The sequence below is a fragment of the Hemicordylus capensis genome, chromosome 3 (assembly GCF_027244095.1).
Source record: "Hemicordylus capensis ecotype Gifberg chromosome 3, rHemCap1.1.pri, whole genome shotgun sequence".
Classification (NCBI taxonomy): domain Eukaryota; kingdom Metazoa; phylum Chordata; class Lepidosauria; order Squamata; family Cordylidae; genus Hemicordylus; species Hemicordylus capensis.
In genome coordinates, this window is record NC_069659.1 from 58,006,271 (window position 1) to 58,025,985 (window position 19,715).

The following is a 19,715-nucleotide window of genomic DNA, read 5'->3' on the forward strand; positions in this document are numbered from 1 at the left end:
TGCTTATTTAGTTGAACCTAATGATTATGCTTATGTTTTTAGTCATCAGTGGTGCAAAGCAAATAGAACTATCTATCCAGTCTTATGATTGTAACATGCAACTCCTAAGAAAAATGATGTTATGGCTCATGTTTCATATCCACTGCTCATAAAAAATAGTGATTAGCTACAATTGTTGCCCAGAACTTGTGGTCCTTTTGAGATTTATGGAACTCCTCCAAATGATCTTGTCTGTTAAGTTCCCCAACATGAGGACATGGAATGGGTATGGTGTCATACTGAGGCTATTGCAACCTCTGTGTGTTGACATTTCAATCATAGAATACTACGCTGCATACCTTGTTAAAAATTAGGGAAAGGACTGTCCCCCTTACTCCACTTTCTTACGCTTCACATTTTTCGGGAAGGATAGATCTCCACATCTCAAATTTTAAGCTGTTGAATTCACAAGGATATGAGTTGCATCTTGTGTCCTAACTTTCACTTTTGACAAAGCTGTCTTAGTAGAAAATTACTTCATATATTACAAGCAGTTGTCTCAGAAGTATAAGTCTCGAAAAATAGGTAGAGTTTGTAGTTCTAATATGAAGACACATTAGAGACCTAGAAGCTTGCTCGTCAGAATCAGGGGGAATTGAGGAATTTAGGCTAGTAGGGCAAGAATTTAATTTGTACCTACACAGGTAGAACTCTGTATGATGTATGTGGTGAATTATGAATCAGGAGATGCCTTATCCAAATATATCCCCTACCATTAACTTACTAGGTAACTTTTGGCAACCCACTATCACTTAGCCTGAGCCCCTGTTCTGCAGTATGAGAATGATGAGGCTAGCCTGTTGTACAACGTTGTTGTAAGAAACAATATAATGTATGTGAAGTGCTTTGAATACCCTAAAATGCTATAAAACACCAATTATTGATGTGATTACTATCCACAACAAATTGAATTGTCATTTTCCCTTAAAACTACTTTGACTATAGAATTCTGAAATAAATTTCAAATAATTATCCAGTATGAAATTGATTCCAGATGCTATGCTTGGGATCTGCAAGGGTGCTAACACTGAAGATGGGGTTTTCCTTTTTATTATCCTTGTATTAGTACAGAAGGCTGAGCATTAAAAACGTTATTGTAGGAAATGCAGTTGTAGACTGCAGTAGTAAAGGGATACATAGACTTCTGATTATTATGTAGCATAAACAACATTCTATTCATGTCTCCGTAAAGCCTGACAAAGGGGGAACATTTTCAGTTTGTGTGTCAAAGTAGAGTGAGTCTAAGGCCAGCTTAGTTCTAAAAAATACTAAAAAATACTAAAAGTACTAAAGTGGCACTGGTGTGTACAAATGAAGAAGCAACATGTTTGACACAAAATTAAAATGTCCTATTGAAAGAAAGGAGTAATTAAATTCTTAAAAGAAAGCACTAAGGGAATTTGCCTTGAAACTGAAAAAGTTATAGAAATGTGATCAAAAATGGTGTTCCCTTCAACTTTGATTCTGTTCAGTGGTTTTTGTATTCTCTATATAACTTTTTTGGTGTTAGGTTAAGAATTGCATTTAGTTTTTCCATAGATTTATTTGTCTAATAAATGTGGTGTTAAATAGACTTTAATAGCACAACTTTCAGATAAAGAAGAGCATCTAAGTTCCAAGTTCCCTCCCTGGCATCTCCAAGATAGGGCTGAGAGAGATTCCTGCCTGCACCCTTGGAGAAGCCGCTGCCAGTCTGTGAAGACAATACTGAGCTAGATGGACCTATGTTCTGACTCAGTATATGGCAGCTTCCTATGTTCCTATAAATCCCAGAGCTGGCTTTCATCCTGACAACTTTTACATGCTGTTCTAGTTGAATAAATGGACATTAATTTGTAGGCTTGAAGCCACTGGAATCCGTCTAGAGAAAGTTAGACATACTTACTGAAATTAGTGGGCTTTGAGAACATAGTCCAGAGATGTTTTCCACATTGATAGTCCATAGATGTTTTCCACATAGTCTACATTGATTTCATTTCAATTTATTTATTGATTCCTGAAATTTGCAGACAGCCCCAAACTTCCATCTCTGGGCGGTTAACTTAACTTAATGCTAGCTAAGTATACATAGGATTACAGCCTTTAAGTACTGGCTCCTTCCTCCTGTTCTGATGTATCCTCTTCTTCAAGAGAGGCACAGTCACCCAGAGACACAAGTTTTGGGCGAGATAAAAATATGTTAAATAAATAAATGTAAGGTCTCCCAGTCCCTTTGAATATGTTTTGAATTTGAAAATCCCTCCTTTTGTGTTCCCCCTTCCTACCTACCTCCCCCCAGCCAATGGGGGAATAGTTGCCCATGACAACACTTGATTTGTATGATAACAAGCCAACCTAGCAGCAAGGAGATTGCAAGCCAATCGGATTCTGCTGCTGGAAAACCAATCAGCAAGGGAAAAACCATTTCGATCGAAATGGGGGTTCTCCTCTAAGCTCGAAACAGGCCCTTTATTTAAAGGGTGTTCAGTTTCAACCTTGAAACACACAAAACAGCCTTTTTTTGATTGAAACATTTCACCGGTGAAATGTTCTGCACATCCCTATTAAATAATCAAGCAAATTTAAAGAACCAAGCAAGCAATATGCAGTGATTTTCTAAAATCCTGGGAAGAAAACATCCACTAGTCTCAATGGCCAGAGGAGAAAAAGTTTTAGGTTCAACCTAAAGGGAAGGCCTACCTAGAGAAGGGCTCAAGTAAAGTAGAAAAGTGATTATTAATCAGGTTTTCATATTCACCTTGCCTCATCCAAATTCAGTAGGGCTCTAGCTAAATGCCTATCTTCCTTCTCTCATCTAGGACTCTATCCTAACTTAACAAAAAGGAAACCTTTAACTTACCTCAGGATGAATGGTATGGAAACAGTAAAAGCAATTTGCTGACCCTTTGGAGCATCAGAGTCTAATGAGGCCTCAGTATTTGAGCATCAGACTCCCCGTCTTAGACTCTGCCTGCTAATCTCTACTGCCCCTTGTCTTCTTTTCAGATGACTTACTGAGAAGTATAATTTCCTTCATATATAACTGGAACAAAGGGGAGCCCTCAGCACTCCTTGACAAAGAATCTCTGAGTGCCCAATTATTGGACCACTTTTTCTGAACTGGCTACCACTTTTTTTGTTTAGGGTTTGTGTTCCAGTTCGGGTTCAAGTCAACCTTGAGAGTTCAGATTAAGGTTCAGTTCCAGTTCACTGAAATATCCTCTCTGAACTGGTTTTTCGGATTCATTTTAGCTCCCAGCAAGTTACAGTACTGTGCAATGCACCAATTCTACAACCGAGAGACATATTTGGGAATAGGAGAAAGCAAATATTTGGGAAATTTAGGAAGTAACTGTGCTTGTCTTTAATGAAAGGGAAATTGTTTTTAGATATCATGGAACTTCTTCTGAACAATTCCTTATTTAGACAAATTTAGGATAATTTTCCAGATATCTGAAAGTGGGTTTAGAGACTAAGTTTGAAAACTGAGGCCTTTATCTACCTGTATTAAGGTTTGTCAAGAATAAAATGGAGCAATGCACTTTATCTGTTGTATTACATGGCTCACTGGGGCATTATTATAAAACTGAATGTTTATAATGCCTAAATGAAGTGAATTATTAAAATAGATCATATCATGCTCTGTGAAAACTGTGTAAAAATTCTTAATCGTCCTGTTTTCATTCATTGTGTCTCTATAGTGCACTGTATAGTACAGTAATTCTTGATAATATATAAAGGCTTCTCATGAGCAGCTTAACCCAGGCTAGGGCAGTCCAGCCTGCTTGTGTGTAGTCCTGGGATTTGCGTGGATCCTGGTGTTGCCTGCCCACCTAACCCCACTTCGAAGCCTGACCTTTAGCCGAGGCAAACACCCTTAACCCTGGCACCAGTATCATGTGTGTACTCAGGCTGCTTGCCTGAGTACATACAGAGATAGGCACCTAGAGCGCCCATCTCATGGGGGTATTCCCCAATGCACCACACTTGTCATGCGGTACGTTGAGGGATATCTAGAGGCCGGGAAACAGGATATCTAGAGGCCAGCTTTAAATGATCCACATTACACAGAGCAGTAAGACTCAACAAAGGATTGTCTGGGGAGAAGGTAGGTGAAATCCTGCCTCCCCCTCCTGCCACCCTCCCCTTCTGAACGGTATCATGTGATGGCCTCATAATTTTCTGAATTCCTCATAAATATATAACTTTTGCTACTTAAATATGCCACTTAGCTTGATTCAAACAAAATAATTGCATTACATATTTGATAACCTGAGTATAAAAGCGAAACATTTTCATTTAAAATACTGTATATTGCTTATATTTTTATTGCTATGGTATTTTTCTTCTACTTCATTTTAAAAAGTAAAATATTAACAGATACAATGGTTTATTAGGTCCTTAGTAGCAATAAAATCTCCAATCTCATTTGATGTATTGAATAAACAAATAATTAAAAAGACCTCCATCTCATAATTAACATAGTCACACTCAATATTGGTCCCAATAAACACCAATATTGGTAAGAATTAAAGCATTATTTTGCTGAACAGATAAAAAGCATCAAAACAACATTGCAGGCTGCCAGTCAGATATCCCAGAATGATTCTTATACTTTATTCCTAAAACATTTGCACAAACAAATGCAAGAACAATACCAGTGTACCATCACTGATCTGTTTGATGAAACAACTTTATCTCTTTCTTCTCCCTACTGCACCATTGTCCCCATCAAAGTTTATTCAAGGTGTGATTAAAAAATGGTTGCCAGTCTACTTTTAAGGAAAAGTTGATTGGACTGTTCAGCCTCAAACAAATTGCCTGGAGAACAGAGTAGTCTTCAAGAATGCAGAAGTTTGCCATCTCTGTTCTAGTTTAGCTGGTATGAATATCCTAAGAGTGTGTGTACAGAAAGGTGTTGTTTTTTTTTTTTTTTTTTTGGAGTGGTTCCCTGTCTGGTTGCCTGGAGGTGATTCTTACATGCCACTGGTGACCAACAAAGTGGTTGTTTGTCATCCTGTAACAGTTATATGACATTCTCAGTATACAAAGTGCTTCCAATTCTAATTCATCTTCATAATAACTAAATGAGTTGTATTCTTAGTGTTCACATTTTGCTAATGAGGAATTGTGATTGAGAAGTTGTGACCAGGTTTTCCATATGATCTCACTGAGCTGACATTTGAATCCAGGCCCAAGCAGTCTGCCCACAGGTCTCCTGTAACAGACTGGCCAATCATTCAGTAACAAAATGCTATGCAGTTTTGATATGCTTTTCTCTACCATTTTAAGTTGAATATATATATATATATTTTATAAAATGTATGTGCATGGGTTTTCAATTACTTTTGTAAGGTAGAGTTTTGAGGTTAAAAACTATATGGATCGCATTAACATGTATGAATGTGATTCTGTAAGTATGCCTCTCTTACTGGATTTTTACATGCATGTTTTAAACATTAAATTACAAAGTGTGTTATTGTGAAATACTTAGGCTGAACAAAAAATTATCAATTAAAATAATTTGCAGAATTAGAATGAATGCAACATAAAACTTTATAATTAACTAGTTGGGCTGGCGCAGAGGATCTGCATGCTAGTTCTCCGGCCAGTCTGCTCGCCCTGCCTTCTCCCCTCCACCTTAACCCATCCCCTGCCATTTGTATAATCACGCAGAGCATAATATGTAATTCTCACATTATTACGTTTGATATTTGTAAACTTGGCTACAGAATAGAAATCAACAAAGTAATCAGTATACTTTGGTGGGATTTTTAGCCTACTTTCTAGTAGGCTTATGAGATCACCCAGCATTCCATGTGTATGTCCATATGTGTGTCCCCTGCTATCAACTTCGCAATGCCTGGACCAATATGAACCAAATTGGGTACAGTTGTAGGGACACATAGGGACACCTCAGTGGCATAGTTTGTGATGATGTCATCGACCCCAGTTCAAGATGGCGGACGCGTAAACGTTTGAGGCACAAGTGGGCTAACTTGTAGACTGTCTAACGGATTTGAACCAAATTTGGTACAGTTTTGGTGAGTAACACATAGAAAGAGCTCAGTGGTGTAATTTGTAATGATGTCATGCAACCCGATCAAAGATGGTGGACGTGTGAACGTAATTGGGCTAACTTGTGAATCACCTGAGTGATTTGAACCAATGTTTCTACAGATGTAGGGACACATATGGACACCTCAAGAGCATAGTTTGTAATGGTGTCATCAACCCTGATTCAAGATGGTGGACACATGAACGTTTGAGCTGCAAATGGGAACTTTACCAAATTTTGTACAGTTGTAGGGACACATATGTACACCTCAAACACATAGTTTATGATGATATCAGCCACCCCAGTTCAAGATGGCAGACATGTAAACATTTGAGACACAAGTGGGCTAACTTGTGAACTGCCTAACTGATTTCGAACAAATTTAGTCCAGTTGTGGGAATAGTGAAATGTAGGCAGATTAGTTCTTACTAGAACAACTTGTTCAACATTATGACTTTTTCTGTGGAAAAATATGCATGATATAAGGGCATGTACATTTTATGAATAAAATCTTTAGTAATAATGCCTGTATCAACATAATGATTTAGGATATATCTGCCCACCAAAACAAAAATCCAGTGCAACTAAAATTCTGTAACACGCAAGATAAAGAAAGCTCACTCACTTTTGTAGAGTAGGCTTAAACGAATCATTCTGAACATTACTCAGAAACAAACGCCAGTTTGCTATCAAGTATGTGCTCAACTGGCAGCACCAATGCTGCCATTGGTGTACCTGTTTGATATACATGTTTTGAAACAACAGTGTGTTGCATTCACCCTTTAAATTTCCTAATTGCTTACCTAAACGTTTAATGTGCAAATGGGTCCTTTACAATAGTTGCTTGGAAAAATATATATATGCCTGATTTAGACATTACAGAAAACTATGATTTCCAGCTAAGAGAATTACCCTAAGGGAGCCATGGGCTAGCACATTCCTCTTTCCCTTCTACTTTTTTGAACGCAAGTAGAAGAGAGTGAATGTATTTGCTTTTGGTTTGAAGTAAATCTCAGTTCCTAACTGTGTATGAACTTGGGGAACTGAGGTTTGTTAGGTAACAAATAAGGATCTGAAATTATGGTTTGATTCTGGTTTGTTTAATCCAAGTTCTGTTTACTTCAAATGGAAAGCAAAAGCTTCATTTGTACACAAAAGGGTAGGGGGATTGCATTCTCTTAGTGAAAAACCATGGTTTCTTGTTACCTCTGAACCCAGTCATAGGTTTATTGGTCTTATACTCATCAAACTAAACCTCTGTTTCTTTTTAATGGAAAAATAATTTCTTCGATGTGGTCTCTGTCTTTTACACTAAGCGGGGGGGGGGGGGGCGCTATGCGCTTTGGGCGGGAACCCTGCCCCCAGTCACTAAATGTGGCTGCGCCACTCCTCATCCCCTCAGTCTTTCTTCATTCGTGCTTCAGTGAACATCGTGGAGTCTGCAGCTCGACAGTGAGTAGGATCTATCTATCCCCTTGTGTTTTCTCTCGGCTTCTTCATTTTCTTTCTTAATTTCTTCGCGCAGTAGTGTTTTTTTCTTGGCGTTTTGGTTTTTACAGTCTTTCCCCTTTTTGGAGCTCCAATCCTGGTTGGAACGGAACATGATGGCTGGCTGGCCTTTGGTGTTTATGCTGGGCACAACAAACTTCAAAAATTGTGTTCGGTGTGGATCTAAAATTCCCTTCCCCCGAGACTCATACCGAGTGTCTCTTGTGTCTGGGGGAATCCAACATTGTCGAGACCTGTCTTGACTGTCAGAAGTTCACGAAGCAGGCTTGCAATAATAGGGCTGCTTGCCTGCGCACAGCCCTGTGGGACCTGTCTCTTCGTTCGTTGGAAGCCTTATCGTTGAAGTGATCCGTGAAAATGGCTTCATCGATGACATCGGACCGGGTCTAACGATCAGTGAGACCCAGTTTTAACCTGTGAGCGGGAAGAGCGGACTAAGCCCGCTCTCCCTGCTCACGAGCGGGCAGGGAGCCCTGGGTGGCCGGATCGGCCGCCCACACGATGGCCGGCCCCGAGATGGAGCCAGCGGGGGGTGGGGGGAGCGGGGGCTGCGCGGCCCCCGCAAGCCCCAATATGCCCTGCGTGAGCGCGCAGGGCATACTGGGGAGACCCCCGAGCTGGGAGGTGGCTTTTCGCCTCCCGGCCAGGGGTCTACTTGTGAGTAGGCGTGGCGTGAAGCCGCGCCGTGGCTACTCACGATGGTAAAAAGCAGGTTTGCTGGAGCGCTCGCTCCGCAAACCTGCTTTTTACCAGGGGTTCTCGAGCGGGTTTGCCACTCAAGAACTACCGGGCTCGGCTGCGAGCCCGGTGGTTTTTATGGTCACCGAAAATCGGGCTAGCCTCTGCTAGCCCGATTTTTGCTGTTCGTGAGAAGCCCCCCATCGGAGTGTTCTGTCTCTTCTCCTATAGAGGCCGAGAACCTGAGCTCGGTACCAGTATCGACGCCCCCTAAGGTTGTCCCTTCAACGACGTTGAGTGAGCCAGCGTGCTCAGAAGACCCTCTGCAGCATTCGGCTTCCGTGATACCGAAATCATCCTTGATTTCTGTGTCTTTGGTACCTAAGGTGAAGAAGAAGAAGCTGAAGTTGCATCGTGACTTGCCAGTGGGTTGACACCTCCCTCCTATACCCAAGAGGAAGAAAACAGTAAGTTCCTGCGTCGGAGTCCCCTGCAGCTAAGAAGACTACAGTAGCCTTGGATCGTCCTATACAGAAGTTGTCAGTGTCAACACAGCCTAGCCTGCCTGTGGTTGCGGAGTTGTTGGACTTGGCCCACAATCAGGCTAGATCGAATAGAGAACTTTTGGTGGCAACGGAAGAAGCGGAGTATGCTTCATTGGAGGAGGAGGAGGCCTATTCTGCACCCAAGCCTGCAGAAGATGCATTCTGGCTGCCTAGGCATTGGTTGCCCCCTCAAAGGCAACAGGAGCATATCCCCCTGAGGGACCGTGGTGCTCATTGGGAATCAGAAGAACGCTCCTCGACTTACAGATGGGATCGGTCCTGGGGTCGTCGTGATCAATAATATCTGGATCTATACCAAGCAGCAGAATATCACTCCTCGAGTGAAGTTGAGCCTTCTTATGGTGCTTGGCGCCAGGACTCTGAGTCATGCAATTGATACCAGGTGGATTATCGGTCTGACTAGTCGGACTATGTTTGGCCCTGCTGTAGGTCCCGTTACTAGGATGGTCGCACGTATGGGAAGCCCGTAACAATGAGGGGTTGGCGTGAACCCCCCTCACACTCGTAAGGGAGGCCGCGTTCCCACTCACTGCAGCACTCCTCAAGGGATTGAAACGAGCGCCACGATCCGCCACCTTCGGCCCCAGTGATACAACAGGCTACTGTGCCTATCCAAGTTTTGCCGGCAGTACTTTCCACTTTGGTATCAGACAATCTGGATAGCAAACTGGGCTCCTCTTCAGGTTCAACGCCCATTGCACAAGATCCTTTGGTTCCCCCTGAGCACAAGTATGAGAGCGATTCTAGCTCCCAAGACTCTGAAGTTGTTTCCCTGGGCTCGTCCCCACTCGACATACAGTCAGACTCGAAGCCTGTCTCCCCATCGGAGGACTTCAAGCTGTACTCTGCTTACGTGACCCGAATGGCTTCAACCTTGGGAGTGAGGCTTGGTACTGAGCTAAAGGGAGAACTAGACCCGTTATTCAGCCTTATTGATTCGGAGGCCTAGGTACCGGCCGCTTTGCCCCTGAACCCAGCGTTGTTGAGGGTCATGTGGGGTCAGTGGAAGAAGCCAGCGACGCTTTTCCAGCCTAACAGGCATTTTTATTTCTTTTTTACACAGTCAGACAGGTGTTATTGACTGGTTTGTTTTATCCAGACATCGAGTCCTTCCCAAGGACCTGGGATGCCAGAATTTTATTGTCAATGTTGTTGCTGCTGTTATAGATATCGTCGCAGAATATAGGCTGTTCCCAGTAAAACTGCTTTTTGTAATTGGCTGATGGTGATTTCTGTGGCCCCTATGGTGTTGAGGTGCTCTTCAAGGTCTTTTGGAACTGCACCCAGGGTGCCAATGACCACTGGGATTATTTTGGTCTTTTTCTGCCACAGCCTTTCCATTTCAATTTGTAGATCTTTGTATTTGGTGATTTTTTCTATTTCTTTTTCTTCTATTCTGCTATCCCCTGGTATTGCTATGTCGATTATTTTGACTTGTTTTTCTTTCTTCTCGACTACAGTTATGCCTAACAGGCATTATTATTATTATTATTATTATTATTATTATTATTAATTCAATTTCTTATACCGCCCTTCCAAAAATGGCTCAGGGTGGTTTACACAGAGAAATAATATATAAATAAAATGGATGGATTTAGAGAATTTCTACAGGGTGCAATTGCAGGATGATATGACCTTTTTGAAAAATCATCCCACCCCAGATTCGATTGTCGTGGAGGCGTCCTTGCAAAGGACCAGAGGTCAGAGCCAGTCAGCACCGAGAGACAGAGAGGGTAGAAATTTGGACTCCTTCAGGTGAAGGCTTTATTCGGCTTCAGCCTTCCACCTGAGGGTGACCAATTATCAGGCTTATAACGCCCAATATAACCACTTTTTGTGGGAAAAGGTGGGTCCTCTCCTGGATCTCCTCCCACAAGACAAGAGGGAACTGGCAAAAGCATTTTTCCGCAAGGTTATACAAGTGGCGAAGCAGGAACTTTATTCGGCCTGCCATTAGGTGGAATGTTTGGCTAAGGTGATGGCCATATCCATGGTGCTCAGACAACACTCTTGGCTGCGTTTGGCTGGACTGAACTATGAGGCCCATGCTAGGGTTGAGGACCTGCCCTTTGAGGTCTCTAGCTTTTTCTCTGAGCAAACTGATGACACACTCCACCAGACAGTTCAGAAGTTGAGGAGCACAGCGTGATCCATGTCATACGCTTCATCGGCTACCAAACCGCAGACAACTGCCAAGTGGTCACCTTATCAACCACAGAGGGATCCTTCCCAGCAGCAGTCACCTTCGGAACAGCCCTTTCATGGCAACCAATCCCAGTCAAGATACAAGTCGGGCACCCAGCCCGGTAAGCCGGCCTTTCAAAAACTGTGCCCGAATACCTTCCAAAAGAAGCAATGACTTGGGGCGCTTCAGGACTCACCTGGCCCCATACTTGGCAAGCTGGGACAAAATGACTGTGGACCAGTGGGTTCTTATAATCATACTTTTGGGCTATGCCCTAGAGTTTTACGGAACGCGGCCGGTGTCCGGAATTGTGGTGATGCCATGCACCCCGGAGTTGGAGGAGGTCGCTGCTCTCCTGTCAAAATATGCGACCGAGAAGGTCACCAATCCCACGACCCCCGAATTCTATTCCTGGTACTTTCTCGTACCAAAACCAGATGGTGGTCAGCGCCCCATACTGGACCTCCAGGCCCTGAACAAACATCTGGTCTACAAAGGATTCCGAATTCTGTCAGTACCGACCATTATGACCATCCTGGAAAAGAACATGTGGATGGTTTTCCTAGACTTAAAAGATCCCCTATCAATTCAAGGCCTTGCCGTTTGGTCTCACAATGGCACTGTGGGTTTTTATGAAATGCCTGGCCCCAGTGGTGGCTTTACTGCAGGAGCAAGGGTTGCAAGTTCTACTGTATTTAGATGATTGGCTCATTGTGGCGAGCACCAGATGTGTGGTCCTGGATGCCCTCATGATCATAGTAGATACTCTGCAGGTTCTGAATTTCCAAATAAATTTCAAAAAGTCTCAGTTGGAACCTACCCAAAGGATTCAGTTCATTGGGCTGATATTCGATATAACCTTGGAAAAGATCTTCCTTCCAATAGGCCACATAGGTACTCTCTGGAAGCTGGTGGCCACTGTTCGCCGGAGGCCCGCAGACTATGCGCTCAGTGCAGCGCCTGTTGGGTCATATGGCGGCTACTACATATGTGCAGCCTCAAGCACGTCTTTGAATGTGCATCATCCGTAGATGGTTTCTAGACGTGTTCTATCCCCTTCAGGATCCGGGCCATCTAGAATGCACGCCCCCCTCAACGGGTATGGGTGACGGTGGACTGGTGAATGGAGTTGTGGCACCTGAGTGTCGATGCTTCCTTTCAGGCCTCTCGATCCCATTGGGTGGTTATGATAGACGCCTCCACGCTTGATTGGGCTCCAACCTAGAAGGGTTTCATCTGGTCCCTCAAGGACAGGACTTCACACATCAATTATATGGAGCTGTTGGCCATTATCAATGCTCTCAAGGGCTTCCTGCCCATGATTGGGTTCATTCAGTAACAATACAAACAGACAATACGACAGCAAAAGCCTACGTCAATCGACAGGGCAGCATGTTCTCGAGGAGCCTTCTGTTTCTTTCTCTGGGCCTTTGGCATTGGTGTGTGGCACATGTGGTGTCGCCTCAGGCGATTCATATACAAGGTTTACTAGATGTCCAAGCGGACACACTGAGCAGAATGACGGTGGTCTCCCACCAGTGGGCATTGCATTGGGGTGTTCTCAGGGACATATTTGCAAATTGGGGGGTCCAACTCTGGACCTATTTGCTTCCTGGGACAATGCACAATGCACCCTCTATTGCTCCAGGAGAGCAGAGGGCGAGGGTTATCTAGGCGAAGGAATCTGGTTTAAAGCTTCCATCCCTTAAGGTGTATTTGGCTGCTGTTTTGGCACGTTCCCCCGCTAACTGGGCCTCATGGTTTAAAGATCCAGTAGTAAAAAATTTTCTAAAAGGTTTAACACATTTGTTCCCAGACGATCCTGTCATGTCACCAAGCTGGGACTTATCAGTGGTATTGGCTAGTCTGCTTGCTACGACCGCCATTTGAGCCTTTGGCTTCAATTGATCCCCGTCTCCTGACTTGGAAGGTCACCTTTTTGGTGGCCATTACCTCCGCCAGGAGGGTAAGTGATTTAAGGGCCCTGAGGGTTGACCAACCGTACCTTCAGTTCCATAAGGACAAGGTCGTACTCAGGACAAATGTCCAGTTCCTGCCCAAGGTGGTGTCTGTGTTTCATCGTTCATCCCCGCTCACTTTGCCCGTGTTTTTTCTGAATCCATCATCAGATGCGCAGAGAAGGTTACATCTTCTGGACCTTAGAAGGGTGTTATTCTTCTACGTTCAGAGGTCTGCTGAATGGAAAAAAAGTCTGCCTTGTTTGTTCTGTACGATGGGCCACATAAAGGTCTCTAAGTGTCGGCCCAGTCAATGTCCAGGTGGGTAGTTTCCACAATTGAGCTTCATCATCAGTTGGCTCATAAACAGTTACCTGCAATGGTTAAGGTGGATAGGTGGATGTCCAGGTGGATAGTGGATAGTTCTGGCTATTCGCTCCTCGGTCTCCATCACAGCTTTTAGAAAGAATGTTAAATCGTGGCTTTTTACCTAGACTTTTATTTGATTGTCTCTGCTGCTGCTCTTTGTACTCTGTATTGCTTTTATGCTTGTGTTTTAAATTTTTAATCAGATTTATTTTATATTTTTAGCTTAATATTTTAATTTTGTCTTTTTAAAAAAGTTGTTTTTAAATTTTGCTGTAAACTGCCTTGGGATTGTTTTAATGAAAGGCGGTATATAAATTTAACAATAAACAAATAAACAATAAAATAAAATAGTTTCCACAATTGAGCTTTGTTATCAATTGGCTCATATACAGTTGCCTGTGACGGTTAAGGCACACTCTGTTAGGTGTGTGGCGGCCTCTGTGGCCTTTGATTGTCCGGTCCCATTGGACTCTGTATGTCAGGCAGCTACCTGGGCTTCGCCCCATTCATTTACCCGTCACTATGCAATTGATGCCAGGACATGGAATGATGATGTATTTGGCAGGAGTGTCCTGCAATCCATTTTTGGTTGATGTACTTGTTCTGAAATAAAATTCTTCTGGCAGATTAAATATTGTTTCTGTCTTCCCTCCTCGGTGAGTGCTAGCTTCTTATGCGCCCATTAGTGTAAAAGACAGAGACCATGTTGAAGAACTACAGGTTACTCACCTGTAACTTTGGTTCTTCTAGTGGTCATTACTTTTGCACTAATGGGGGGGGGGGCTATGTGCCTGAGCAGAGACCTCATCGGAATCTAACAAGCTCAGTTCTCCTGCTTTGGGTAGGAACCACGCCCCCAGCCACTATATGCAGCTGCGCCACTCCTCATCCCCTCAGTGACAGAGTCCAGGTTCAGTGAACCCCGTGGGGAGGACAGGAGGGTGTATAAAAGACAGATGACCACTAGAAGAACCAAAGTTAGAGGTGACTAACCTGTAGTTACCATATAATTCTACATAGGTATAAGTTACTTTAAAAGTCAGAAATAATTATATGACATTTAAAGACAATGAATAAATACCTCTGGCCTAGAGTTTAGAGCTTGACTGAGATGTTTAAAATCTTACTTTTTTTCTTTTACACAAAGCCAATCTTACCTATTCAGTTATTTCCTTATTGCTCTTATGTGGGAAACAGGTTTCCCATGCAGTTTTGTGTATATGTGGTTTGTGTCTTTGCTTTAAGTTAGTGTGGCTGGCTAGAAGTAGCAGGACTTGCTTGAGAACGGTTTCAGAACTGTACTGCACTGAAATGCCAATTAGGACTATGCTGTATTCAGGGTGCTAAAAGATCAGTCAACTTCCATTTTGTTTCCTGTCTTGTTTATGAACAAGGAAACCTGTTTGTGACCTTGGATGGAATCTGACAGTGTCTTCATTTCTGATAAACAGCATGAAGATCTGTTGGAATCAGGAGGTTGCAGATAATTTGCACTTTTTGATGTAGATATAATTCATATAACCTTCATACTCTTTGCTGACAGTAGATTGTAAAGGTATTCACATGCGCAGCCTAACCCAGGCTAGGGCAGCCCAGCCTGGGCTAGGCTGTGCATATGAAGTGCTGGGAGTGAGGTTGCTTCTGGCACTGCGTCAGCACCAAGCCCCACTTTCAAATCCGGCATTTAACCAAGGTTATGTCAACCTGTGGTTCACTTAACTGCTGTTGGTGATTGTCTGTGTGATTGCCAACGGATTAAATGGCTTTCACCTGGCCCGCTGCCATTTCTGGAAGCAAGCCGGGTTAAGGAGTGGATGCTCTTAGCACGGTGGCTGCTCTAACAAGAGTAGCCACCGAGCTTGTGCCGTGGGGTACTCTGGGATGTGGGAGGGGGAAGTCCTCCTGCTCCCAGCATCTCACTAAGCTGTGCCGCCACTTGTGTGGGTGTGTGATGTGGTGGTGGTTGGGGGAAACAGCCACTTGTCTACTGGAGAAAGCAGGTGAACTCTGCAGCCTACCCCCCTACCCCCGGTGAGGTTGTGTGCACAACCTTGTTGTGTAGATGTCAAGGCACAATTTACAGGCATGTTTTATATTTACAGAGACACCTGAGCCATACAATTTTAAAATTGAAAAGTTTCACTTTGGGAAACAATTGGAGGCATTTTGAGATTTCCATTTAATTGAAGAGACCAATCAGACTGACATCACTAGTCCTAAGTTTTCAGTGTCATGAAGGCAGTTCCTCAGAATTCCGAACATAAAAAACATGAAGCTGTTCTTACGAGCAGCCAAGCCTGGGCATGGCTGCCCATGAGAATTGCCAGGATCTGTGCGGATCCCAGCGGTGTTGTGTTGCCAAACCCAGCGCCGTACCCCAGCTCTTAGCCGAGGTTTACTTCGCCCTGAGATTGTGTGTCAGCTTGCGCTGACACAGAAATGAGCACCTAGAGTATCCATTCCCTGGGAGAATCCCCCAGTGCACTGCACTCGGGAGAGACACCCCGCTCCCAAATCTAGCATTCTCAATATTCCCACAAGATTTCCCTTCATGGTTGAGCCACTGACATGAAGTCTGCAGACCATGTTCTTCTTACTACTTCTTTGGAAGAAAAATATGCCTACTAGAAGGGTTGAGATACTTGCTAGCAAAGTTGAGGCATAGCTTATTTCCCATAAAAAGAAAAGCCAGCAAATTATTCTGTTTTTCAAAATTTCTTTACTTTTTCCAGCCATCATTTTGTTGGGCATGTATGATAAAGAAAATTTTATTAATTCATAAAGCAGCCTTTGCTTTATGCAGGCCACGTCCTGTCAGGGTGCAGTTTGCTTGTGGTGGCAAACTTATTTGCAGACAAGATGATGGCCAGTACTAAATTGGTACCCTGACAATGGAATATCTTCCAAAACATGTTGGCCTGGCAACCACTTTACTTTCTTTTAGGTACCAGGTAAAAGCTGTTTTTGTTGTTCAAGCTTTTAATGGAATATAATTGTTTGTGTGGCTTATGTGGATGCTCTTCTGCTGTGGATTTTAGTTGATTTAATTAGTTTGTATTTTATTCTTGTATTGCTTTAATCTGTAGTAAACCACCTTGGAGATAATTTAATAAAATGCTGGGTATGCGTCTTTGAATAAATAAGTGAAATGCTTCTCAAATGTTACTTTATGGGTAAGGTCCTATTATAAGCAGATTTTGATAGAATTGCTTAGCTGTTGCATATATGCTCTGTGGGCTCCTTCCTATTCCCGTCCCTCTTGAGCATGAATTTCTTCAATTGTCCTATATCTGTCCTATTGTTAACCAAGGTTTATCTGAGGAATGTAAATAATAAGTTCTTTACACTGTTGAAAATATATTGTTTAACCATTAGTGTCACCCACCCCTATCTGTGCCGGAATGGTAGGATGTCTGGTGGGGAAATTTCCCATTTCCCATGAAACTGAAGGAAATGTTGGCTACTTCCTTGTTTCTGTGGCAATGGGGACATGTGACAAAGCACTTCCTGTTGGCTCAGCATCCCCCGGGTCCTGCTGCCCACTGTTTTGTTCCCTCATCTCATTTTCCAAACCTTTTAAAAACATGTAATACTTTAAGGCATTTTCTTACCAGTAAGACAGATCCTAACAGCTAATTTAAATGTTTAGTATTTTACATTCCTAGTTAATGCAAAGCAGGGGCTCCTTTTCTCTTAGAATCTTTAACTAGCTTCAGTTCCTGTAGCCTTCTTCCAAGTCCTTAACCATAGGTAAGGGCTGACTTGTGTTATATCTGCACTAGCCTTCAAATGCATGGAATAACCCTTGTTCTTTGTGATTGCATCTTTATAACTTGTCTACTTGGAATCAAAGAGGTCATTCACACAATCAAAACTGTGTTCTTTCCAGGTTTAGGAGCTGCATGTGCTCCCAGTTTTCGGTTATGTGGAGGCAAGGTAGGAAAACATGGGTAGAAGTGATTGTGTGGAAGCAAGGTAGGGCTATCCAGATTTTCCTCCTACCTTGCTTCCACACAATCACTTCTACTCAGGTTTTCCTCCTACCTTGCTTCCACACAACTGAAAATTGGAAGCACGCACAGCTCCCAAACCCAGGTAGAACACCGTTTTTAATTGTGTGAATGGCCTCAGTCCTTTTGATTCTAACCTCCTGATTAACCCCATTCATAAAACCATGAATTCCACACTCCATATCTCCCTTTAATCTTCAAGAATATTGAAATACTTCTTTCTCTAATACCTCCCGCACATTAGTTTCTCTGTGCAAGGGCCCTTGGATATGGCACTTCTAAACCTATTTTCTTCTTTTTGGTGTCTCTAGATTGCCATTTCCTTCTCATATTGTTGGCCATATCTGTCTATATCTTTTCTGAACTCTTTTGCTTATGCGTGAGTTTTAGTTGAATGATCTGTGTACATTTAATGATCACTACTGATCAGATTTGATGGCTCCTGCTGAAAATTTTAAAGGTTCCCCTTAGCATTGCAGTACAGAGCATTATCTGCAATATGAAATACACTCCCTCAGTAGGTGGAAGATATTTGGTGGCTAATATGAATCTGGAGCAGAATTATGTTTTGTGTTATGTTTTGTTTTCCTTTCTATACCAGTTATTTTATCTGAAATGCCAGGACTTTGACATCAAGTTTCGTGGGAACATACGTTACTCCAGATTATTTCACATATGTTTTGAAGTGAAAATATGATGGCTTGGATGCAAATTTGCTTCTCTGCTACCAGAATACCTGTTTTGCTCATGGAACAGTTGATTCTGACCTAAGAAAAGTGGCTCCAGATCCAGAGAATCTGGATCCAGAGGATCTTCTGTTTGCACAAGTTCTGAGTGTGACTAACAAGAAGTTTGGGCTAGTTGAAATCTTACTTTATGGAACCGGTTTTTGCATCAGTTCGAACTGAACAGCCAGTTTGTGAAACGATTCAGTTGAATTGATGGGCTATGTTTGTAAAGGGGAATCCAGTGAGGATTCACCTTTACCAGCAAAGGAGAATCTTGCCTTTAAAATGACTTCTAAGGGAGGCTGGAGGGAGCAGTGAGAGGGCACCTTACCTTCAGTAGCAGCTCCTCTAAAGCTCAGCTTTAGTTTAATTAATGGCATGCATGGAGCCATTTGCATGACCATTTGTGGAAGCCATAATTGCGCCATTGCCATGCAGGCCACATTGCTGCGGGGCAGCGCCTGGGCCACTGGTGGTGCCAGCAGTAAGGTGCCCTCTCTGCCCTCCTGGCTGCCTTAGAAGCCTTTTAAAGGTAGGATTCCCCTTTGTGTGTAAAGGGGAATCCTCACTGGATTCCCCTTTACATAGTCTGTCAAACTGGGTTGAACCAGTCCACAATGAACCAGGCCTGGTTTGGTTTGAACCCAGTTCCTACCAGCCACCTTTTTATGAGGCCAGTTCAGTTTGAGTTTGAACTGATTGAATTGGTTCGAATTGAGCTGGTTCTGCACACCCCTAATAGATGTAGCAGTGGTATCTTTTTTCTGTCTCCAGAAATATGTTGTCATTGTTTGCTTCAACCGGAACAATATGGAAGTGGAAATCATATAAAATTAAGAGTTGGGCTTTTGTTCTGCAAATCTCTCGGCTTGTAGTAGCCACAGTGCTGGGAACATAAAATAAATCTTTTTTCCAAATGATATTGGGCAACCAGATCTAATAAATAGATTTAAGATTTGGTGGTAGTGATAGTAGCTGACATCCAGACAAACACTGCACTTGCACAATCATGTTGCACTAGCGCAAGGATGCTGCACTAGCCAGATGTGCTAAGTCAGGCACTTGTGTTTCCAATTGTTTGTACTTGTGCTACAAAGTAGCATGCCTCCTGTAGTGAAAACTCTTCCTCATATGTTTCGCAGGGAACTTTTACTCAAAAGAACATCCCCACAACTTCAAACATTGTCACAACTTCATGTAGATAAACAGCTTTGTTCATTGAGCAAGTGCCATGTTCATCTGGATGTCAGACGTTGCCATTTCTGTCCCACTTAAAACAGCTTCTTACCCTGACAAGTGAGGCAGGACTAGAGATAATGCCCTGTGCAATGGAAATCTTCTAAATGGGTTATTACTTACAGAAGAGCCATGTGCAGTCTCCAGTGCTGTTTTACTTCTAGAATCATAAGTACTCTGGTATCCAGATTAGACTAACCCTGTCCCTAACCCAAACTGGCTCTACTGTCTGGGACTAGGATATACTAAGTACTGGCTCCTTCCATTTATACATGAGTGTACAGGTAAATTGAGTATGTGATAAACATCAGAGGCCTTGCTTCATGCACCCCACCTTCTAAGATAGATGTATATCTCCGGCTATAGATTGCACTCTATAGCCGGAGATAAGATCAGTACT

General features: G+C 42.9%; 1 protein-coding gene across 29 annotated transcripts in view; it reads left to right on the forward strand.

Moving 5' to 3' along the window:
* BBX (BBX high mobility group box domain containing) overlaps positions 1 to 19,715 on the forward strand; it is a 218,417-nt gene that overhangs the window by 4,293 nt on the left and 194,409 nt on the right. The gene's annotated exons all lie outside the window — the stretch shown is intronic.